This window comes from Charadrius vociferus, unplaced genomic scaffold (assembly GCF_000708025.1).
Source record: "Charadrius vociferus isolate BGI_N301 unplaced genomic scaffold, ASM70802v2 scaffold158, whole genome shotgun sequence".
NCBI lineage: Eukaryota > Metazoa > Chordata > Aves > Charadriiformes > Charadriidae > Charadrius > Charadrius vociferus.
In genome coordinates this window covers 4,854,546-4,880,841 of record NW_009661372.1, presented here as the reverse complement: position 1 = coordinate 4,880,841, position 26,296 = coordinate 4,854,546, and the positions used below count along the sequence as shown (strand labels likewise).

Genomic DNA, 26,296 nt, shown 5'->3' with positions numbered 1-26,296 from the left:
GCCAGCTTCAGTCCTTTACTCTGACATTTTATTGGGCGGGTCACTTTTAAGCTATTTTTCTTGTTCCATTTCCAGTCAATCTGCTAATGAGTCCTATTTTGATATCAGTTTTACCTTTACAATACTGTAAGCCAGCAAAACCATAAGTGTTTTCACATACTGATGTGTGAAAGTAGATGTGTGACAGCAGAGAGACTAGATAATTTGGCAACAGCTCCTTCACATACAGTATTCCCATTGTCATAGAAAAGGCCACCTCTGGCTTCAAGATGGAAAACAATTTTGTAAAGATTTTTAGATGCGAATTCTGCAGTTTTTAAGTGCAGCCAACTATTTATGCTAGAAGCTCTGGACATCCTCATTTGTAAGTTCAGTCAACAGCATTTTTATTATGTCAGCTACAAAAACATCTTGCACATTTCAGTACAAATATACACGTACACAAATTTATGTTGCAGTAGGTTTAAGATTCTTGAGGCAACCTCATTTTTCAAGCGAAAAAACAGTAATTCAGGCCTGCTACGGGCGTATGCTACATAGATTCTTTCAAGTAAGTACACTGAAATCTCTTAATAAACCCAGAAATACCATTAATATCTTCAAGGATTCTTGGCTTTCAGCAGAAGGCCTTCCTTCCTACCATAGGAAGGTATGTACTGTTTTTACAGTGTGGAGAAACAAGAACCGGCCTAATTGTACCAATCTGTTCATAATTGACTTCCAATTTTCAGGAAAGCTGGTGAATTTATAAGCTACTGTTTCACCTTATTTCCTTTACAGTGGGGAAGTGCTGCAATGAAGCTCACCAGTTTGTTCATTAGATCTTGCATCTTTCACCACAGCTTTCAAATAACACAGGAAAAATTGGCTACAATTCTCTAAATTGAATAAAACAATGCTACACAGTCAAGTAAGTATCATTCCCTTCCGTACACTATAATTAAATGATCACCAGCTGTGGTTTTAATTAAATACCACACCAATAATGTCCATATACATGGTGCTGTAATATAAAAAGGACACTGTTAATTTAAAAATCTCAATGAAAACCAACTTGTTTTCCAAACAGTGGAACCAATGAGGCAGACTTCCTATGGATTTGCCTTTGTCCTCTTCCAACACTGCAGTCAGCTCATCTCTTCTTCACGTCCCCTAGCACACCCTAAACTGGGTAAGAAACAGCATTATTTGTGTCTAGTTTTACAGCAACGCTGCTGCCTGGCCTGGCAGCTTCTGCCAAACAGAGGTATCCAACACATCAGTTACATGAGCCTCCCTATTCAATATCGGGTCTCTCCTCTCCAAGTATCCAAAGGATTTCTTTACTAATTACAACGGAAATCCATTGCATCCTTTACTATCAAAAATTATCCTTTCCTTTAATAAATTGGACTGGTCCGGTTTCCAACTACTAATAAAACAAACAAACAAAAAAACCCACCAAAACCAGAAAGTTACTGAAAAGGCAGACCAGACAACAGGAATTTATCATACACGGAGGAGGGCTGTTTGGGATACTCTTTGGTTTCATGTACGTACGCAGTGCACACAGCAGTAAGTCATATGCAACTGGTGCCTCCCGCTACTACTGTGACACATGGTAAGGTTAACACTGCTAGTATAGCTGTGTATTCTTGGCACCACCAAGCTCTCCTCCCCAATTCCTTAAAAAAAGGTGTTACAAAGTATTGCCGCATCCTCCCTTAAAGCGTGAGCGTTCCCACAGACCATGCTTCCCAGTGTGTTTGTATAGCACACAGCAGGGTGGGAACTGGAACAGGGATCTCTGGATGTTCCTGTAACACAAACAAGGAAACATCTGAGCAAAGAGCTACCGTCAACAAAAAAAAGTCATTCTGGGGAAAAAAAAAAAGCTCACATGTAGAATTCAAATTTAATAATCCAGGCTATTAAAGTTGGAAATATTCCATTTTAAAAATCTCAACCAGAAGGCAGTAGGTCAGTCACGACTGTAACTCTGCAGCATTGAATCACTACAAGATATGACAACTGAGAAAGAGAGAGAAGAATGGAGGTAGCCATATGGCATACCGCTTTTTTTCTCCCCTCAGCAAACAGTGACAGACAAAGCAGAGTTACCATCACTGACTTTCATAACAGACATTTACAGTTCAAGGTGGGCTGCCTTTTAGTGACACGAGATTAAGAAACATATCAAAAACTCAATAGTTTGTAAAAATCAACACAAACACCAGAAAGATTTCTGTTTGTAAAACACATTGGCCTGAACCTTTAGGAACAGCTCCCACAGAGAACTACTTCATACACAGAGAACAGTTCATTGACAAAGCCTGCATTGTTCATAAACTTTATACTGATCCAATACAGCTAGTATTGACTTCCACCAGGAGAAAACCCACTATGTGATGCTGACGCACCCAAACTGTCCAACAGGACAGGCAAGGTCAACATATGGGAGAGCAATGATTGAAAAGGGATCAGATAAGCCAACATGCTTCTCTACTATCATCCAAGGAAATAAGAATACGTTCAGAAAATAAATTAGACGCATACTATTAATAAAAAATGCATCACCTAGCTTAGCTTAGAAGCTACAATTTCTATTAAATTTTCTGCAAGGACAACAGCAGGTTGTTTACTGAAACATATATACACCATATTTTATACCCTACACTATCCTGCCAGGTTTTTATATATTAAATATACAATAACAATTATTATTTATTAGTATACATTTTTATTATTAATTATAAAAAATAACAAACTGTGCATAGCATGCTACCTTTAAAATGCAAACCACTTTACAGCTGAGTTTTGAAAGATATAATAATTTAAAAAAAAAAATAAGTTCAAGCTTAGGAAAAGCAACGTCCTGACCTCTCTTCCAGCCTCCTTGATGACTGCAGTTTCTTCCCCATTATACCTGCTTCTACAAACATCTCATACAATACCACAGACATGATTTAATGATCTGTATTTTGCACAGTGCTTTAAACGCTGCTTTGGGTGCCACGTTTTTTGAAATATTCTATGTGGGTACAATTAAAAGCAGTATTTGCTGGCAGGCAGGTTTCTCAAGAATGTTGTGGGAAAAGAATACAAAAGCGGATGGGACAGTAATATGAACTAAATGCCAAGGAAGCAGGGGACTACTGACATGTCTGTAGTACATATTGCTGGAAGTGTTCTGAGGCCACAAACAAAACAAGAGAAAGATGCGAAGGGCAATGAAGGAGGGTGCTGAAAAAATGAGAGATTAAGGTTAAAGCACTGCAAAGCAGTGCAATTACTCTTACATTCAGCTTTCTTCCCTGCCATTGTGAACTGTGATCCTCATCAGTAAGTTTGAACCACATTCTTCTTTCCCTCAGCCTGGAACCAGACTAATTAAACCAGTTGTACTCACTGCATATGTTTGCTATCTTCAAGAAGAGAAATCTCAAAAACGACCCAAGCACATCCTTCTCTGTGAAGTTAAAGAACCAATCTTATCTTTTTTCCTCTTGTTTCCTGCCTTCCTTGGCTACAGTACTGCTGCACATCAGCTTGGGAATAGAGGTTCAGAAACGTAACCTCTGACATAACATGGGACCCATAAAAGCATCAAGATCATGGTAAGGAGATATCAACCCATACACCAACACAAAGCAGCCAAACACCAAAAGACCAATTTATTTGTTCTATGTGTGCCTTCCGTGACTGACCGGTAGAGCCGTACCATGGAAGAAGGTTCAGAGGAGATGGGCCACATGAAGGGCCATGTGCCTGTGAAGATCAGGGAAGAATGCAGGCTGGGACTGATCACAGCTGTTGCAAAGAAGCTGACTTGATCTCAACACCAAGGGGACCCGAGTGTGGTCTTCGTTTGAGGTAAACAGCTATCAACAGCTGAGTGGGTCTGCTAGTGCTGTAAAGGTTTCTCCCTGAGGTCATTAAAAGAGTGTGAATGTCTCCCTGGGTTAGCCAGGCCAACAAGGGGGAGGTATATATGTGGCTCAGCACAATATAGCGTATAAAAACCAGAAAACTAGCAACAGAATTTCAAAGAGCGCAATGGGTTTGAGCTGGCTTCAGCCCACATATGTCTTCCTGGCAAGACTGGGGACACCCAGCATTGTGACGGTGAACGTATTATGGAGACCGGTAACAGGAATCACATCGGTATCACGATTGAACTGTGTATTGCAATTAGTATATTATGCTATGTGTAACCTACATTTGCATTGTGTTTTCAGTATGTTTTGTATCACTGCTAAATCAGAAATCCCACGTAGCATCAACTATCTTCAAATAAGTAAATCCAATGTTAAACATGGCAGCCTCCACACACGGACTATCTAAAAGAACCTGGCCAGAGAGTATTGGGCTCTGACTTTTTCTCCTCTCTTGTCTGCCCTGTGGTTTAGCGCAAATACCCCACAACAGCAATGTTTTTATATTGCTCCTACTTATTCTAATGACAGGCAGTATACTCAAAAACACCTGATCAAATATTCAGCATGCTGCCTTATCTCTGAAAACCTCCCCAGTTTTTTTTTTGCTACCAAATGACACTGGACAGTCACTGCATTTGAAAACCCAAGCTGCTTTGTCAGATGAGAGATGGGAAGCGTAGAGGACAGCATGAAAAGTACAGTCAGAATCCCAGCTAAAACTGCAGAAAGGGCAAAACAACAACAAATGCCTATATATTGGATTTTCTGACCCCCTTCTTCTTCAGGGAAAGCGGGAAATATGACTAAAACCTACAATTGCTGTCAAGGAAATAAAAAGGTTGGTACTACAAGTTCATAATGAAAAACACATTTTAAAACACAGAACAATAAAACCTTGCCTGGATTTTGACTTCAGGAATCTTAGGGCTGTGATTGTGCTGTGCATTGGTAACTTTCATTAATGGCAGGGTTTCAATAATATCAGGGTTACCCCAGGAAAAGCTTAGAGAAGGCTGGCACTCATCTGCTGAGGTGAATGAGACCCTGCCATGCTAACACGTGGCAGGCACAAGAGGAAAAACTTACAGAGAACAAAAACTATGAAAGAAATAGCACAGGTTCACACAAGCAGGAAAAATATATATATAAAAAAAATTAAAACAAAGGAAAATCTAGGAAAAGCTTAAAAATTTTCTAAGAGAGAAGTTAAAATATGAAAATTCTGTTACAGACATTTGCTGTACATAAAAACTCAAAGGTATTGTCAAGTTTATATTTTATCAGAAGCACTACTTGCAAATAATGCACTTACTTAAAGCAATCATTATATAAACAGGTAGCTACTCTCAACTATTTTTCTTCTCTGTCCTACACAATTTTCATGCCACCTTTTCCTGACCATGCTCCATGAAAGGTGCATTTTTATGGTCCAAGTGATGAAATAAATGTAATCATCAGAATGTACTGACAAGATGGAGCAGAAAAACTTAAAAGAACAACCATCTCCCAGAAGTAGTGACAGGAAGAAAACTTCAGTTATATGATCTCTATAGCACAGTCCTCAAATACCACATTCAACAACCCTTTAAGTAATTGCCTAAGGCAAAGTCAAAATGGCTAAAAAAGCTGTACCACTGAACTGGATGTGCCTACACACATGTCCTGAAACTATGGGTTTGAAACAACTGTTATGTGCTAATAAAAAGCCTACAAATTTTTAGTGACATACAAAATGGACATTTTGTGACTACGCTGCTGAAGCAATTATTGTCATATTAAACATTGGACAGTTACTTCATATGCTTGTGCAATACTAAATAAATAATGTGCCAGCACAAGCCAGGATAGAGCCATCCAAATTCTAGAAAGACAAAGACTGAGTGTTTGTAAGACATACTTTGTTGTAATTTGAAAAATCTGCAGAAGATGTGTTCAATCTGTTTGCATTATTTATAAACAATTTCAACTGAGATTTTTTTTTTTTTTAAACTGGAAATTAACATTTGCAGGAACTTGTGAATATTTCAAACCATTTCTTAAAAACAAACAAACACCATACTCCTACCTCAATCGTAGTAAAATTGTTTGATAAAGAAAGTACACTACAAGATTGTTCAAAAAATGTCATGGAAGAGGTAATCTAATGCTATTCCAGCGTGTAGGATCAGTTTTAAAAAGTATTAGGGAAAAAAAAAAAAGGGATGTAAAAATGAAAAAGATCTTCCTTTGAAAGACTAATCTGACAATTCACACTTGATGAACGGAGCATGGTGCTAATTTGTACTTCCGAGCGTGCCTGAGGGCTAGACTAATGGCTCTACTTGTATTACAACAGATGCTTACACCTTCATGGATAAGAAAATTTTAGGGACCTAAGAAGAAAAGTCTAAAAGTGAGATCTAAAAGTAACCAAAAGAGACAAACATCTGAATCTGGAGATTGCACAAACCAACGGCACTTTGCAAAGTTTAGTCTTGGGATTCTTAAGAACCTTAACATCCCATTGCAGGGCAGCCCACATGTCCACACAGATAGCCTCCTACCTGGCTTTTGCACCATGCCTGAAGGCTCAGACTTGCTTTTGCTCTCCAAAGGAGGAACCTGTTGCCACTTCCAGTCTCAGTGAGGGAGCAAAGTAATAGTAATGCAGGGGATGGAAATAGGGTGGTGGGAAGACCATGCTTAGGGCAAAATACTGTCTTCATTTCAACTCAATCTCAACACATTGTCTGTGACCACAGACTTTTTTTTAAGTAAAACAACTCCACCTGATATTAATATACCATTATGAGCTAGGGAGGGCTTGATATGTCCTTACTAAGCAGGATTTGATCCCACTTCAGTGAACTTATTAAGCATTCCTACCCTCCTTACAATTACACTCAATATAATTTAAGTTAGGCAAATTATCTCTTTGTTTATATCACTGAATAGATGGAAAGAGGAAACAGATGTATTTTTTTTCTATCTCCCCTTCTGCCCACCGCAACTGGAGAAAATGAACTGAGAAGGAAGAAACACAGTGAGGTTCAGTGCAGGTCTTTATCCCTCATAAATTTCAGAATGCCAAAACCCTTTTCTCCGTTTCTTTCCAGTTTGCAAGGACCACCACTGAGGTGATGGGCATATCATTCTCCCCTCAGGAAAGAAAGGAGCGGAAAGCTAATCCCAAGAATGCAACCCCCTCAATCCTCTGTATTTAGCATTCAGGTGACCCACATTCTAGTGCTGGACACAACACAGTCAAAGACAGGGTGTAAGCTCATCCACATCAACTTCGTTTCCAATAGCCCCACTGTTTTTTGTATCACCTTAAACTCCTTCAACTTCAGTCTGTTCTGACTGAGAATAATCCAGATCTTTCAAAACAGAGCTTGCCATTCAAGAGCCACTCAAAATTTAGATACTACTTATTATGTTAATCTAATAATAATTTTAAAAAGCATCCCACAGTTCTGGTGTTGTTTTTTTTTTTTAAAAAAAAATTCTCAACCAGACAATTATTTCTGATTTCCAAAGATAAGACTGTGGACTAGCAACAAAGCTGTACTTAGAGTGATACAAGGATCTTTGTCTCCAGCATGACCCACATGATCTGCTGTCACCATAAATTTTGAGAAACAAAATCTGTACTGCCAGGTCAAATCAGTGATCCACCACATCCAGCAGTCTGTTTCCACCATAAGCCAAAAGCTGATGCTTCATCAAGGTCAGGAAAAAAAAAAAAAAAAAAAAAAGAAAAAGAGCGCCCCACCACCAAACCCATCAGCTAACCCCCCTAGAATGTACTTGTCCAATTGTTTGAAATTCATAGAAAGAAAACATATTCCCATCTTTTCTTAGTCAGCTCATGCCCTAAAGTGCTTTATTAGAACATCCATTATGTAGCTTTCAAAACCACAGCTCTAAAATGATTTTTTAAAAGCAGCTAAACAACTTTAAAGCCCTCAGTTATGGCAGCAAAATCCCCTGGATAAGCATGTGCTTGCTTAACAAAATACCTTCAGTTCAGTTCCTAATTGCTTCATCGCTGCAAGGTTCGCTGCATCTCTGAGACCTTCATATTCCCCTCCCTGCTTCTTTAACCTCAGGCCACCAGCCATCCCCCCTTCATAGGGCTTCCGATGGCCGCTGCTCCCAGAACCCCCTGCACCTGTAATTGCACCCACCAGTTACACGTTCACCAGGGGGAGCAGAGAACAAGCAGAGAATGAGTTGAGGTCTCCAGTGACATCCTCGCTTACAAGAAAGTCATGTTTTTTAAATTATTTTTAGAAAGATAACATAGTATAAACAACACTCAAGTGGTATAGGGTTTGTCAAGTACCACCCACCTTTACACTCCTGTCGATAAATCTCAGACTTGTCTGTGCTACATTCCCAGGTCAGTGTCTCACTATTGCAGGTCAATTCTGAGCACAAGCAACAGTCCCCTAGGTCGGACTTGCTGTTTTAGGCAGATCTCAGTTCTTTTCCCTAGCAATCTTTACCAGCCAACCAGTTCAAAACCGGATGCGCAATTTCCCCCAGGGGAATTAATTTCTTCAAACTTAATACAAATCCCTAGGCAGGAAAATTACCTACGCTACTATAACTTCAGTTCCTGCAGGAAGCTTCCACAATTTCCGTCTAGCTACATGCCATAAACCTTTGTAAAAGTTATCTTTGAGTACTTCACTCATAAGCAACATCCAGTGCATTTGGCATTTTCACAATTCAAGTCCTGTATCTCTCATGGCCCCCTCTTTCTTATTATCCGGTCAAGACATCAGGGAAAAGCTGACTGATTTTACTGAAAGCTTTGCAAATAGATGGCAAACTGTAGGAGACTTTGCATTGCTGCCTGTTAAGTTTTCCCACTACTCTAGATGTCACTACTGAAAGTATAATTTTAACAAATTGGATAGAAAACAATCACTGTTGCAAAATACAGCCCTGATAAGGCTGTGATAAACGATCTTTAAAAATGAATATCTTACAAAGAAAAGGTTCAAAAGGACAGTTACTACAACACTGTTAGAGGAGTTTGTTTGCAACAGAAAAACCTAAAAAAATATCTGCTTAGCTGGGTTTTAGTACATCCGTAACTAATATTAGTTTTTTTATTTCAGGTGAACAACTAACCTCAGTTCTTGATGAAAGCACGCTAAATTAAGAAAAATCTCAAGCACAATTTCTACATTCTATCCTAACAAACTCCTTTCCTTCCAAAACCAGTCCATATGGTCTATCCAAATAAGTTCTTGCTGCTTATGGCATAACTCATTTGAAATAAACCTCTTATTGAAGAATTCCACTTAAAACCTCTTCCCCTTTATGGAAAAAAAAACCATGAAAAAAAATTGCATTAGTGAAAACCACCCAAAGCAGTGAGAAACTGAAAATGCCCTCCACCACCTTGTCATCCTCCAATTGATACCAGTTATTTGCATGTTCGTATCTGGTGCTAGCCATCAGAAAACCTTATGAAAGATTTCTGCATGATGCCTCAAACTCCCTCCTGGTGTCAACGGCCTTTAGAAGGAAGCAGACAGCACAGAGATATTCCAATCATGAAACAGACCTTTTGAAAGAAACTCAATTACATGAATGTATTTTTCTTTTAGAGTCACTATATGGCTTACATTTTAAGCAATGAAACCTCCAGTGCACAAACAACTGAAAAGGTCAAAATAAACACTGATAAATGTTTATTATCAATTGCGCTAGCACAGACAAGTCTGCACAGCTGGCACACTTCAATCCGTTTACTGAATAGTAAGTTATGTAGATAGGTTCTTTAGTATTTCAGTAACACCTGGATATATTTTTCCATTCAGGAGAAATATTTTCTTTTGTTGTGCACTGGTCTAATAATCCAACACGGTTATCTTGTCTGTAGCGTCAGGCATAGCATTCCGTTCAAGTGGCTTCATACTTTTTCAGTCATCTATTTAGCAGGCTTCTCCAAATATAAAAGCAAAGCGCTGTAAAACTTGCAGAGAATCAAGAAACCATACTAGAACATTTGAGTCAACTAGTGACGGCAATTTGTAAAAACAGCATCAAAAGTAATTCAAAGGTACAAGTAGGCAGTAATTGCAAACCTGAAGCTAATCAAACTAAGTGTCATTCATGAATGTAACGGTTAGAATTTCAGCCCAGTTCACAACTCAGCACAACTCATGGGTGGAAAAAGGTGTCTGGTAAATCCTAGTACAAGATTAAATCTGTTTCTCATAACCGCTCCTCCCACAATGAGCTCATTTTTGTTCTTTTGTATCATAAATTCAGATGCAGGGACTTGACAGATTAGCTTTAGCTCTTCTTCAAGTGAGGATGCCTCTATTTTCTATTTCAATTGACGTAAAAAAAAATCCCTTGTTCGTCAAGAAAAAGCACATAACAATTTTCTTAACTGTCAAAAATTTCTGCAAAGCCATTTTCTAACCAGATGACTATGTATTTTGGTTAAGACTACTCATTTTATACCACCTTTTCCCTGCAATTTCTCTGAAAAAGAATAAAAGTTATTCTTTAAATGCTTTAGAGTGTCTGCTGGACAATTAATCTTCACTGGTATATACACACACTCAAAATTTAATTGCACCTAATGAAATTACAGATGCTTATAATTAGCAAAGTTGAAAGCTTCAGTCAAACAAAAATTAAAAATAGCAATTGCTCTAACATTTTGAGATTAATTTACATAGCACTTCCACCATTACGTGCCTGTCTCTACTAAGCCCAAGGTAGGTTCACTCCTTATCTTGGACTCTGAATGCCAAATTTGACCCCACATTTCACCCATGCAATCCTATTAAATAAACAGGAGTCGCATAGATATTTATGAGTCCAGAGCATGGTTCCATGGAAAGTGCACATCCCATGAGATTGTCATTCTCTCCTTGAGTGTAATTTTCTTTGCTTTAAATCATCAAATAATAACACAAAAAACATTACTAATTCTCTAAGGAAGTCAGCACCGCACAGGAAGTTACTTCTAAAGCATTTAATAAAATACATTTTTTATGTTTATATCATACAAATGCATGCCCACATATGAAAGAAAATCAGGGGTCATGACAAGACAAAATCTATAATTTAAAGGCATTGTACGTGTCATACATCCCACTTAACACTTCAAAATGTCTGCATCCTTCATATGACCACTTTCACTAACACACACACAAAAAAGACTCGCTGTGAACATGGCTCATAAAGAGCTTTCAAGCAGTAACTGGCACAGCTATAAATCTACATAAGGTTCAGGAAATAAATCTTGTGCTCTCTGCTGCCCATATAGGAACATTAATCTTAAGAAGAACACAATACAGTATCTCCTTATCTGTTTAAAGTGGGGCAAATATTTTACTCATGTTAATTGTCCTGACAGAAAAGGATCAACACTGCATTAATCCATTTAACACATGGCTTATTTTTCACCCCGGCAAATTACATGGGCCCAAATGCTTGCTTGTGTTAATTCTTCATAAAACATGTTCCTCACTCATAAAGCATTCTCGTTTGTATCTTCACATAGTATGTGGCATATTACTTACGTAATTGGGTAGAATGAAAGTGGAAGTTACCTTTTTCATTTTCCACGGCTTCACCATTTGTGTAACATGATACTTCACAAGTCAGGTGAAGAGTTACATTGCTGCATTATTTTATTTTTAACTTATTTTCTCAAAAATAGTTTCTGTGGGCTCTAAACTCTTGACATATTAAGAAGTATTATCTTAACATAATTTTAATAATGAAACAGTAACCACTCCAATCTAACTGAAGAAATGCCGGTGAAAAAAAACTAGGATCATATTTTTCCCATCTTAAAGCACGTTTCCAGGTTCTAAGAGCATACTTAAGAAGTGCCGTACCAGGCCAGACCACAGGCTGACATTCCAGCATCCTGCCTCTGAGTGGTGAATCACAGAAGCTGAAGAAAAAGCATAAGAACTGGGTACACATTTGTAATGCTTCCCTGGTATTGCTTTGCATCTTCTGCACCTCAAGGCAAACTTTTGTCCCTTTTAATCTTCTTTGTATCACGAATGAATTTATAACCCTCTCAAAACATGTACCCCTTCTTCTCCCTTATCATCTGAGGCTGACATGCCCTAATCTATTTAACAGAAGGTGCTCTTTCAGTTTTGATCCTCCCCTTTGCCTTTCTTCGAAGCACTCTGGTTTCACAGCTCTGGAGCTCGACACATTACAGCCCCGTGGGACAGTGCTTGGCCACACAGCTGACAAGGCTAACCATTTTTTGCTGTCAGCAACCTAAATCTATACATATATTACATCACTGGCCCCTGCTATATTAACATTTGGGTCAATGCAGCCTGTATATAAGCAACCCTTGTGTTCTCAAGTGTATCTCTGGAGTACATTCCACGGTTCTTTGTGCTGAGAAGTTCGAAGTTCGTTTCTTCCCCCTCCTCAGCCAACTGTATCAATTGCAAGGAAAAAATGTTTGTCTTTAGGACAAAGCAGTGGGAAAGGCATTAGCCATTTCCCCTCAATTAAGTGGGTAGCCTCTGGCTTAAGCTAAAGCATTTCTGGGGCTTTAACAAGTATCCTCAAACACAGAAGCAAGCATCAGTTCAAAATGCAGACACGGGCATCTGCCGAAAGGTTTTGTGTATGAACACTGGTAACAACTACTGGTATGTAAGTAGGAACACAAGACATGTCTATGTCCAGGACAGATGTAGAAAAACAAAAAAGCCAACTTTCAGGTGACAACATCACGGTATGTACCAGAGATGACAATTACCCAAATCATTCATATCCTACAGAGCTTGTGGATAACTTTACTCTTGTGTTGCTGACATCAATGAACCTATTTTCATTCATATTTTGACAAATGCCATCAGAAGTATGCAGTTCTGGTGAATCACTGCGACATATACCAAGCATCTGGCCTGAGCAACATTCCCCCACTTTCTAACAGAGTCAGCCAGCTCAGCTAAGCTTGCCATTAACACAGCTGTGCTGTTTTAATATCCAAGCTACACCTACACTATACCATGCTGACTTAATTGTAAGCCTTGATGTGCACACAGACAGGTCAAGGGCATGCCGATGGCTGCACCCTCTCCTCCCGTCCGCAATTCCAGCCTGAATTCTCCCTTCTTTACCTCCTGCCTGTTACAGTTTCTCCTCTCTCAGGGATCCAGGCATAGAATACTTTTCCATGTCCTTTCTTTTCTGGACTGTTTATTGTCTTCCCTACATACCATTCTTCTCCCGTTCCCTCCCTTCACCACCAAAGCTGCCAGGCGCACCACAGCATTGTTCAGCACAGACCAGAGCCTGCAGCACAGCAGCTGTTTTCAACCAGCCCTAGGGTCCCTTTGAGGACGGAATTAGCCCCTCATTAACCCTCTCCCGCCTGCTGTTATGCACCGACGCAGCTCTTTAGCTAATTGCAGGGAGCAATTAATATTGCGTCTGTTTGCAGGCACCATTTTTGCCTATTTCAGCCACAATGCTGAGTATGCAGCAGAAGCAGCACTCTCAGCTGCCACTGAGATCTAAGCCCTAGAGAGCATGAAATCTCAAAGCCTCTTTCTAAAACAGGTGTTTGTAAAAAGACTTTGTGACGAGGATCAGATTTACAACAGCAAGGGCCAAGTCTAAAATGTGCTATTGCTGGAAAAGAGCAGCAACATTAAAAAGTAAACTGTGATTTATTTATTTTTTTAAGTGCTCAAAATTACAGAATCACCGAATGGTCAGGGATGGAATGGACCTCTGGAGATCATCTAGTCCAACCCCGCTGACAGAGCAAGGAAATTGTGGAACACTTCATGATTTAACTTAGCTGAAATGCACCTAACTGCTGAATCATGTGCCAGAATTTTGGAATATATATTGAAAAACAAACTTTTAAAATTCTGATGAGATAAATCTGTTTTGTTTTTGTTTTTGTTTTTAGAAAAAGTGACAGTTGTAGAAAACTAACATTAAGCAAGTTGTCGTTAATTCTTCACAAGGATATTCTTACTTTGCAATAAGAAGGTGCTCATTCCTTCTCCTCCCAACCCCAACCCCCATCTTTCTCAGTCCATCTTCAAGTAACACAAAAGCATTTTGTCTGTTTGAAGAACCTAAACAAGAGCGTACTGCTGGCTGCCTTTCATACCAGCTACACCTCAGGCATCTCACCCGAAGTTGAATTTGCCATTAGACGGACCCAGGCTGATTTTTACACAAAACTATTATTAAAAAATAGCCAAGCTTGAAACAAGTTGCAAAGCTGTCACTGAAGTACGAGCAGCAAAGCTGAAGTGACTACCCGGGTAGGAGCAGCAACCCTTCAGTGCTGGCAAAGCGAACCCTGATCCGCCAAATGCGCACATCCCTCCTCCCCACTCTCCCCACGCTCCTGGGAATGATCGCAGGATAGCATTCTCTGCTTGGTACAAGGCTCGCTGTCCTAGCAACGGACTTTCTCCATCACTGCTTCTTTTCCTCTAATCCCACCAGAGGCTCTACCATCTCCACATTGGAGGAAATCTCACTGCAGAACCTGGGATTCGTGGAGTAAACTCTTGGCATCACACGACTGATTCTGAAACACATGCTTAACTGTTTACTCAGTTTCCATAAATGAACCTAAGACAGTATTTGGGGGTCTTCCTTCTAGCCATGCAGATGTTGAAATCTCTGAAGGGGTTAAGACTGGGGAACAAATTAAAAGCCAGCCAACAGTTTCCTTCCTAAGGAAGAATCTTTACCTTGTGACCTCAACACTCCAGACATATTTCTATTTCAGTCACTGAGCACACCTCAAAGCACTCTGCAAAGCACTCTTGCCGTCTCAACAACTGGAGGGGTAGAAGAGCTACATGTGCCACTGTGAATTCACTCTTACTTGAGCCACACAATGGCATACCTTCCTGCCAATTTAGTTGCTCTGACATCACTGTAAGGCAATCTAATCAACAGGAACCCAAACGTCCACTATAACAAAGAGGAAAAATAAGATTGGATTTGACCCCGAAAAAGGGGAAAGTAAGTAATTTTCTTCTCTTGTTTTAAGGTTCCAGAACCAGCCAGTGTATTTGAAAGTCTGCCACTCTAAATAAAATCCTACTGATATACACTGCATATTGCTAGAGTAAAAAGGTGTCAACTTCTGTTAGGACACACTTTGAAAGACCTATTTCTAAGGCCTGGAGTGAGACAGAAGGTTTATAAAAAAACATATTCCACCCAACTTACATAGTGGAGATAAAGCAAGCCTCAGTCTTACTGTTCCCTTCCCACCTCAAAGAAATTCTAACCACAAAAGTGTAATTGCATGTACAGCTTGGTTTAGCTGTCAAGAATATGTAAGTTTCAGTGCAATTTTTCATGTTTCTAACAGACCATATATCTACATCCAGTCAAATTTAAGTGCAGGTATTTCTTGAAGGAAGGGAGGTGAGTGGTAGGAAGGGGAGAAATGTCTCCTCAGGTTGTGTCCACCAACTATGTGAGATTCTCGAATTTATCTTTTCAAGTAACTCCAGTAGAGTATTTCTGTAAATGTAATTTGTAGTGCTCTTTAATCCTGTTACTGAGATTTCCCATTTGTCCAGTCTTAACAGCAGAGAACCAGAGAAATTTATAATCTGCTTCTCTGAGCTCTGATCACGCACAGTTCATACACATTCAAAACCTCCACTGAAGCTCCATTTATACATGTATTACGAGATTGAAACAGTCCTCCCTGTGCCAGCAGAACATTACGCAGCCCTTTCAAGGTACTGTGGGTCAAAACTGGATTTATATCAACCTGCTTAAAACTTTTTGCTGATGTCAGTTCCACTGCCTGGCAAAAGCATGAGAGTCAAGAGTAAGTCTACAAGAGTGCAACGTGGGATATCACAGGAGCCTTTATCTCCCCCTTTTCCACATGTGGATAAGAATAAATGCCAGTTCGGGCTGCTGTTAGAGCAGGAATTTTATGTGTTGTGACAAGCAGAGCTTTTTCTGAGTCACCGCGGTCCAAATGCTCCAATGGTGAGAGAAAGCTCTAACACCTATTTTATGGCCCTCCTTGCAGGTAGAAGCAGCTGGCTGTGTAATTCAGTGCTGCCCACCAGCCATACTCTGGAATCGTCAACTCTGCCTCCTCTTCGTTTTTGCATGAGGATGCAGCAACAGCAGCTCATAGATCGCCTATCAGGCTGTGCACGAGCATCTACGGAGACTTCAGTTGTAGGGCCCACATATGCTTCCCCTGTAGTCACCCCCCTTTTTCCCAAAGGTTGCGACGCAGACTGTGTGGACTTGGTCTGCAAACGGTGCTGTGAATTAGACCACCCTGTTCTGAATTAATAAACTTGAGTTTCCTGGGATTTAAGTTAGCTGCTTTTCTTGAGTAAGGACATTAAGGGCTTTTCTTTTCTAATTAATAGCAAATGTTCCATTACATTAAAAAAAATCAGAAAAAAAGACAGAGATCTAGAAAAGAATTCGAGGACAGCATAAACCAGATGGCTCTAGGCAAGAACATTACATTTAAACGTAAACATCTTTCTGCACAACTCATGCACATTTTTGCAGTGTTACCAACTTAACAGTTCCAGCATTATCCCACATCCCAGAGCTATATACTACAGGAGATACAAATGCAGCACAATCAGCCAACGGAAAATTAGGTTTTGTTTTACATCCTCAGCTATGTGACTATCAATGGACAGATTTGAACTGCCAAAAGAAATTATAGAAACTGTGAGAATCAACCGCTCCGTCTGCTCAACCCACTTCTCAGCCACAGGCAGAATGTACACAGATGGGAATGTCCCAACCCTCTGAAATCCCAGCAGGCCTTACACATTGTAGCTTAATTTCTATCCAATCTGATTTTGGGTTTCTAATCCTGACACGTGGGACAGAGCTGTTTCTCCCACCAGTCTGAATCATCCAATTTGAAACTATTACATCCTCCTCCTCCACACTCCCCACAGACCATGGGAAGACTGGAGACTCTTCCATGCCCAGTCTGACAGAAATACACTATGACCTTTCAAACAATTTAAAACAATTATTACATGGGCAGAGATTTAAGAAGTCCTCAACCGCCCTTCACTTAAGTCTTTCAGCTAGGTAAAACCGAAATAGTGTTGTGGCATTTAACTGATGCAGATTACATGCTACACTAAAAAAGCCTCAACAACAAACCAAACAACACTCCTCTCCATGTCCCCAAAGCAACAAAAAGCCCAGTTAATTTCATATTCTTTGAGTCCAATTGACTTAGTCTGACCTTCCAAATAACACCAACAATAGCATTACACGCAGAAACTCCTGTATCACGTTTAAAGGCAGAGTTGGGAGGTTCAATACGGTCAACTCTTCTGAACTAAAGCCTGCAAACACCACGTGGCACTGGTTAAGGAACCTTGGGATTTCCTAAGCTGAGTCAGAAAATAGAATTATTAATACTTAAAAACCTTTGAGTGAGAAGTACCATCTAAACACTTTACAGAAGTGGGTAATGGTATTTCTCTCCATAGACAAGAATAAATGAGATTGCTTTTCTTTTGCAAACATCAGGCAGGGAATGGCAGAGCTGGCACTGGAAGCCAGGTGTTTCATTTCCCAGACCAGTGCTCTAATCATTCAACCATCCTGGCCGCCAATGAATTTTATGAATATATTTTGGCAAGCACAACATACTGTTAACACTGCTTACTATCTTATTCTACTGTGCATGAATTATACACTATAGTATTCATATAAAAATGGTTAGTTCTTAGAAACTAATAAAAGTCTGAAGTCAATACTTTTTTTTAAAAATTAAAAGAGAGGTGACATTGCCAGGATTTTGGTGACAAATAATGGATTTTTTAGATTAGGACAATGGAATTAACAAGCTTGTTTTGAAATAGTAACTGAGAAAAGACATTTCATTCACACAATGCACCAGTGATTTTATCTGTCTGAGGTAAAAACATGGAGGGAATGAAAGAAAAGCTTTTACTACAATGAATATGGAAATGAGTTTTTTTTCCATTGTAGACATTAAAATTTGGTAACACTTTTTTGGAAACCGTGTTGTAGGTATTAAAGTCAAGATATTTCAACCTGTCTTTGCGAAACAGAGAAACAAGAAAAGCTTACGCAGCCTCCCCTGTACCAGAAACAAATGAAAAAGACTTTACAGATCATCATCATATACCTAAAAATATTTTAATGCAGTAGCTATAAAGCAAAGGAGAAAGTAAACTAAAAGGAACAAAGATATACACAAGCTACACTGAGCACTAGGGTCCAGAACAGAGTACGTAAAAGGGCCTGTACATTATTTATAGTTAAGAAAGCAGGATCTCAGATGGGAATTGAAATATATATATATAGCTTATGTTAGTTCCAACTTGTTCACATTTCATGGAAGCTCTGTGGTTGCTTCAGAACGCTCTGTTTTCTATTATAAATTAATCATAGTAATGTGCTCTGTTGTCAAACATCATGGAAATACAGGACCAGCTGACAAACAGAGTTCTTACCCTCATTTTAAAAGATGACCAAATTAGTTCTTCACAAAGCACCCATCAATAGATAAAAATACATCTGTCAGTGTACATAAGAGGTATGACTGGAAATGCAACCTGGATTTTAAAAGCCGTATGAAACTAGAGCCGATCCAACATACTTACTGTTATTTAAACAGGGAAGCAAACCCTGATACACAAACAGTCTGAAAGATCAGCAGTGGTATAAGGCTGATGAATGAATCGTGCAGAACTGTAGAATGATTCACGTGTGATGGCAGGTCTCTAGCCCAATCTCCTGCTCACAGCAGAGTCAAGGTTGCTCAGGACTTTTTGTACAGTTGGGTCTTGAAAACCTCCATGGATGGAGACTGCACGGCCTCTCCGGGTAACCAGTTCCTTAGCTTGACCGTCCTCACAAGGAATTTTTTTTTCCTATATATTCATTCAGTTAACTCTCATTTCAATTTATGCATACCGTCTATGCACCCTCCCACTGTGCACCTCAGCAAGAGCCTGACCCCCTCTCCATGATAACCACCCTGCAGGCACAGGGGGCTTCAGTTACATCAACCTGAAGACATCCTCTCTTCATACTGAACAAGACCATATGCTCTCACAGCAAATGCTCCAGCCCCCTGATCATCCTGGTAGCCTTCCACTGGAGTCGCTCATCTTTATGGTACTGGCAGGCTCCAAACTGGATGCATAGCCAAAATGGGTGTAGAAAATAATGGATCAAGAGTGCAAGAAAAACACAGTACCTTTTATTTGTTAGCTAAACAGCTTCACCAATAATGCTGCTAAGAGGTAAAAAAAAAAACAAAAACAAAGCAACATTGGAAGTAATAATGAAAAAATCTTCCCAAGCAGCCTTACAGAAATGCAATAAGGTTACAGCAGGAAGTGGCTTCACTTCTGTTCTGCCACCCCTACTTTACTAAAAAACAAAACAAAAAAAACCCCAGTCAAACACCCAAACAAAAAAGCCCTAGATGTTGCAAGCACAGAATACATTCAATTTAAGTGCAAACTTAAGTGACTCAGGAATGCTTCATTTCCAATGTAATTCACTCATATGTGGCCATAAACAATTCCACAACGCAGTAAACAAACAAGGTATTAAGCTGTGCAGAGGTATTAACCGGCAAGTCCCGTCTTATCTAACTTCTTCAATACCTATGAAGGGGAACTAAAAATGTACTAATGACATCTGCAAATGAGAGTAAATGGGGTGGTGCTGGAAACATCATCGAAGACTGAGAAACAATACAAAAGACCTACCGAGCTGTTTTGGAAATTAAAGTGAATTTGGAAGAAGGCCAGATAATACACGATGAGGGGATATTACTCTAAAAGTGAGTTAACACGTAGGAGGGCCCTGGGGCAGGCACAGAGGGAACGTGAAGCAGCAGGAGAAAGAACTGTGTCTTTACGGAAGGGGTCTTGTTAGGGAATCGAGAAGATGACAGCTCTCGTATGTGCGGCTCAGGTAAGAAGCCATCTGGAATAAATCATTCAGTCCTGAGAAACTGAATATCAAGCAGAGACTGAGGTACTGAGGGAAATTAAAAAAATACAACCAAAGAACAAGAAGCACAAAGCCACCGACCTGATTGCTTTGTGTGTCCATCTACTTACTCTCAACTGCCATTTTCATCACAGCAGATCTGTACATCTGTGAGGCATGTGAAGTTGAGATGCAGAACCTGGGTAAACGGTAAGGAGCACGAGCAGCTAATTCCAGCATATGGAACCAATGAGGAAATGTATTTTGGCCCACAAGAATTTAGATACGGAAGAATAAGAAAGGGATGTATATCATGATTTGTTTTCTGACTATATGATTTTGTTCAATTCAAACAATCTCCCAAAAGACTTTTTTGAGTTTCCATTATTTAAACATGTTGAAGAGTTGGAAAAGGTTCTAGAACACTACACAGTAGTCATAGACAAAGATATACACAAGGTACACTGAGCACTAGTGTTAGGAACAGAATAGAGGGAAATCCTGCACTAACTGCAACAGCCAAGCAAATAATCTCTGACGCCTTTGCCACAGCTAGTGTTCTATGACACCTTTAAAAACTGTCCCTGCATCTTAATCGCTTGTCTTTAGAACATAAAAGAATAGGTGAAAAGAAAAAAAGGAAAAAAAAAACCAAACAAGAAAAAGAGCAAGTATAGAATTATTTCTTTCCCCAAAAGACTTAAAAAATGTAACTTATATTTAGAACAAAGAAAACTTACCTGCACAACTAAATTCATACCAACCGATCTTTATTACTGTATTACTACATCTTGTGCATAAGCTAGTAGCTTCTCTTAAAATATATCTCTGGTAAGAATAAAAGAATTGTGCCTGAATTCTTCAGAAGAGTCATAGTTGCCATAAATGAGGAACACCGCGGGAAAGCATGTAGATCCATTAACTGGATAGCCTACTATAGTTTTGACTGGTGTCCTTCTAATCTTGCTTTAGGTCGGCGTTCTTTCTGGCTCGCCACAGAAGACACCCTCAGAATGCCTGCCTTTCTGCTTGTCTCCCTCATCCCGCTGCGGGGCAGTGAGCGAGGGCGTTGCTCAAGCCGGGGCTTGGCTGGCAGAGGGGGTCAACCCACCACAGTGCTCTACACCACTGGGCGAACCAGCGTGTTCCCAGGTGAGAGGATCCTCATCACTTACAGCAGCACCTTGGTCCTCTCCCTTCCTCCAAAGACTAATTTCATTTCAGGACGTGATTACAACAGCAACAATGACAAAGAGGGCAAATGAGTAAGTTGAAGCAGGAAGTAACTAAGTTCAGCAATGGTTTTGGTTTTTTTTTTTTAAATCTGCCTCAATTTAATAACAGAGAAGATGTGCTAATCCAGCCTGTTAAAATAAACGTTCCAAAACCTAAGTGAGATGTTATATAACTCACCGAAGCACAGAAAAAATCCTCTGTGCCAGAGAACAAGACTTCAACAATCGCCTAAAAATAGCTTTCAAAAAATGAGGGAGTTCACTGAGTGATTCTGACTTTGCTGCTTTCATGCTGGCTGTAATCCAACTCAGCAAGAAAGAGGTTTGCCTCTGCAGGTCTGACTAATGCACAACTAATTTCAGAGAGAAGCAACTTGGAAAATCATCAAATACCAATCTGTTCCTTATTCTACAATGGCCAGAACACAAAATGACTTATAGGTATAGCACACAGGGGTCACGTGCACTGTAGCTTTTCAGAACTCATCTGAAATGAGTTTTACCACATCCAAAAGGTTCCTTCTACTGGAATGGAAACTAACAAAAAGCTATAGCCATAAAACTTCCTCCAGTTTCTTTACAATTAAACCAATTTTGGTTTTTTATGGAAGCTTTAATGGAAGAAAAAACTGCATAAAAATGGTATCAAAGCTAGAGGAAGCCAAGCACTTAGGAAGCAAGCCCAGGAGATTGTGTGACAAGAAACCTGGGTTCTTAGTCAAGAGCATGGAACTTGCCTGCAACAGTGAAACAAGTCCCAGCATAAAGATGAAGGGGTCAAATGCTGTCTCCATTGTCACAGAATAGCAATAGCATCTCTTTCTCCTTCTGAAAGGCTTCTCCAGAACTGAACAAGACAGTCTCAGATACTCAAGGAAATACCTGTTTTCTCAGTCCTCGAGACCATCCTTCATGAGTCAGTAGGAAACTCAATGGGTCACAGCTTAAGTTGAGTTTCTTGTTATGAATGTGTACCTGCATCTTCATATACTCCCACAGATCTATGCTGCCACTTCCTACCTGCACTGTGTTTGGAATCAGTCTCACACTGTACTGCCTGCTCTGTCCACATCGTCATCAAGGAATGTATCAATGATCTCTCTCTTTGCCTGATCTCCACCTCCCTTTGAGTGGGAAAGCTAGCACTATCCTTCTGGCAACACTCATCAGCAAGACAGAAGGGCTAACTCTGCTTGCTTCACAGTGAGATTCTTCCTGAAGCTTGTAATTTCTTCCTCTCCAACACCTTTCTCTATCATCAAAGACCTGCTTTGTGCTTTGGTCATCTTGACTGTTCCCGTAATTCTCTCAGGATACCTACAACAGCATGGAAAATTACTGTTTCCTTCACATTCTAGACTGTACCATCTCTCAAAACACCACCACTGCCTCTGTGGTGAATTTTTTGACCCTGTCTTCACAGGTGTTTTATACATGTGTTTATAGACTTCCATGGGGAAAGGCTCCATTTGTCTGATTTTTTTGAATTACTGAAGCCATCCGCAAGAGGAGAAAAAAAAAAAAAAGCTGTCAGGTAAGCAGGACTGTGACAGATTTCCCCAAATTTAAATCTGAAAATTAACTGTGTAAAAATAAATACAGTGTAGCCAAATCCTGAAAAGCAGAATGGTGACCGCAGTGAGAAACGAGCAAGTCTGCTACGGAGCTGTGATCTCTCACTCTCACTCTCTAGATGCTCGTTTATGCTCTCCAGAGCATCCTGTCCACAGGGAGGTGACATTTATCCCCTCTCCGAGTGACTGACTGTGTGAACAACTGGGTTGAGGGTGTTAATAAAAGACAGTCAGAGAGAGCATGTGAGCAAGCAAGAGTGTCAAGACGTGCGTGCCTGCCTCTCCAGGCACGGACCGGTGTCCCAGCGACAGCTGTGAAGCATGCCATGAGTTCAAACAAGGAAGAGGAAGAATGCACAAGAGGAAAGCCTGTGGACATGGCCGGACATTTAGACCGCACATACAAGCTCTCATTGTTCACTTTGCTATAGTGTTACACAATGACAAAGCGATAGGAAGGGAGGCCTCTAATAGAAACAACAATGTGTATATTTTGGCTGGAAATAGAGGATTTACCACACTGGATCAGAAAAGCAACCTATCTGAGGTGTCATCTTTAGTGTTGATTAAAATCCTGCATTTCAGAGGAAGGAAGGACAATAAAATTTATGTAGTAAATAAAATACTCTGCATGGAAGATTAACATTGTTCCTTATTCCCTACTGTATTTGGGCTGAGGTAATCTGTACCACGTCATCTTCTAATATCGAGCAGGATTAGACAACGTACTGGTAAAAATAAAAACACCTGAGTCCTGTCTATGCAACAGCTGCCCTTATGATAGCAATGAAGGAAGTGAATAACGCGTTTGAACTTCTGTTGCTGCTGACGCAAGGTGGAGAATAGACCTAATAATAGAGTGGTAAACAGTGAACATGACTTCTCTACGTCCAGAGTGACAAAGGGCACTGTATCCATCATACTTCCCATTCTTAGGCAAAGTTGAGAAAAAAACTCCTTTAACAGGAGGAAAAGGAACACAGCAAAAAGACAGGTGGTGGCTTCATCTCCAGGTGTGAAGTTTTTGTGTGTACTGATTCATACAGGATGGATACAGTGCTAATGTAAACCAGCCCAAGCACCTCCAAAAGGAAGTGGAAAAAGAAAACAAGCAAATAAGGTCAGACACATTTAAAGGCCTGCACCAACAAAACAGTAAGATAGACATAAAACAACACAGGAATTGTTTGCAATGTTACCTAGACAATGCCAAAGAAATGTACAGCGAAAGGGAAGGCTGCTGTACATCCTTCTCTTATTGTAACTGTTAAAAAGCTTTCAAACTTGAGAACGAGGCTGGGGAAAAAAAAAATAAATCAAAAGCATAGATATCTTTGGAAAAGAAAAAATTCTTTGGATTTACCAAGGACATGTTTTGGAGCACAGCTCCCTCCCAACTTCCTCAACAGGAAAGTAGCTAAGCCACAGGGAAGCAAATGGAGAAGAAGATCCTGTACTATAAATCCTTTCTGCCTCGTCTCAGCCTCCCAAAGCACGTATCAACTATTCAACAAAGCAAAGGTAGTGTTTGCAGCGTTCTTCAGAAGTGCTAGCCAACTCAAAGTGAAAACTGAGGTTTAGAAGCAATCCTGGATGTAACACAGGCATGTTCATTACTCCTAACACACAAATGGAAGGAAGGAGTGAAATAGTCTGACGTTCTCTACCTTCTTTATAGTGGACTTGGTAGCAAGAACTTTTCCTGATTGAGCATATCATCTACAATTCCTCCCCTACCTACACCTGCTCCAACTCTCATGAGTTCTGTGGCTGTCACAGCAGCACTAAATTAGAGAGGGTTTCAGGATTCTTCACCATTGCCCTTTTGTGCCCTTTCTTGTAAGAAGGAAATAAAGCAAATGCATTACAGGCTGCTGGGGCTTACCTGTACTACCATGAAAAAGAGCTGACTGAGGAGGTTTGCTTTGTTTTGCAGTAAAGAATCTAATGTATGCAAAGATGTGGAAGCAGGTTAAGGCTGTAACAATAGCTGTTAGACAATGACTGAGATTAAAGGGGAAGCGTTTCCTGAAAAAAAATCCAATCCTATATGTTTTTTTTATCAGAAAACCTTATTACCATTATCTGTTGCAACAGACCATTTTGCGTAGGCCCTGCCACACATAGAAAAAAAACTATGTAGTCTGGTCCAAAAGAGTTTAGTCTCTAGATAAGAATGTGCAGAAATGAAGTTTGCCTCAAATACACTGTATTCAGATGTGTGGTCTAAATGCTAATGATTATTGTAATTAAGTATTATCTCGTATTTTTTACTTGTCTCTAGCTCTTCTGTATTGCCACGTAGGTTCACATCAAAACACCATTTACAACCAACCTGTATTTGGCATTACAATAAATGTACTGATGTGAATTAAAGGGACTGATACCTGAAAACAGGTCTATTCTTGCAGCTGACCTCTGCCCTGTTTCCAGTTGGCAATGCAAGTATAATGATGATCCAAATACAATAGCATACATTCTTTACACTTACGCAAAATACAAGGGTATAAATTCTTCGCACTTAGGAAAAATTTGGTAAAAAAACACTTTTAGAATGTTGTCAACACCATATTCACTGCAATCAGTACTTTAACACAAGTGCAGGTAGAACTTATTAATTAATTATTTTTCAAAAGAGACATTTTTAGTTAAGGAGTTCAAGACGCTTATTTATTTCCACTACACAACTGCTGAAAAAAAATTTCTGAACATTTCACATAAAATAAGCTTGTTAATTGTTTCTCTTGCATTAGTTGTGGGGATGGAGGTGATTAAAAGCCATGCAAAAGCTTTCAGATCAAAGAAAAGAACAGATTTACTATGACATAAGGTTTTGTTTGGCTTGTTTTTTAAGAGTACAAAGTTTCCCTGTAACTCTAGTTAGTCAAAATTCCTTCTCATTTTTAAAATTTCAGTGGTCAGCTCAGTCATGTAATTCTTCTCACCTGTATGTCCAATATGTGATCTCTTTCTGTTCTTTCGCTGGAGCTCCCATTCCCAAGACCTCACATGTCTGAAATCTTTATATCTAGGCTGCTTAATTACCACCCAGCGCCACCAGCACTTCCTCTCCATGTAACCTACATTTACGTCTGAAAAACAGCGTAGCAATCTCAGAGCACAACTGAGGCAGAGTGTGTATGATTTATAAGACTGCTCCCAATCCTTTCAGATACTCAGTGAGCTAATTACTCACTCCCACGTTCATATAAAAGTTGAGGTATTAACAGCACAGAAAAAAGCCAGAATCGTGTTTTAAGTTGCTGCTTGTCCCAGCTAAGATCACGCAGAAGTTAAACGCGCAGGATGGGAACACTGATTACCCAAAGCCCAACCCTCAGTATATCAAAACTTAGATTAAAAAAAAAGTTATGTTTGGCTCACACAGGCTGGCACCGGTCTGAGGTCCCTCTAGGTACTCTCCCCCGTTATGAAGCAAGGAAAAAAAAGCTTGAGCTGCAGAAAATGGAAGGGGTGTGGGGGGGGTGGGGTTGGCATAAGAAACTTACTTGGGACTCTCATCGTCAGCGCTGCAGCAGCACACACGGCCGGTGGCAGAGCTGTCCCGGCACACCGCTTCTTGCCC

At 39.9% G+C, this 26,296-nt stretch overlaps 1 protein-coding gene across 1 annotated transcript in view; it reads right to left on the bottom strand.

The window, feature by feature from the left end:
- Positions 1–26,296, bottom strand: part of MCC (mutated in colorectal cancers) — a 160,733-nt gene that overhangs the window by 70,230 nt on the left and 64,207 nt on the right. The gene's annotated exons all lie outside the window — the stretch shown is intronic.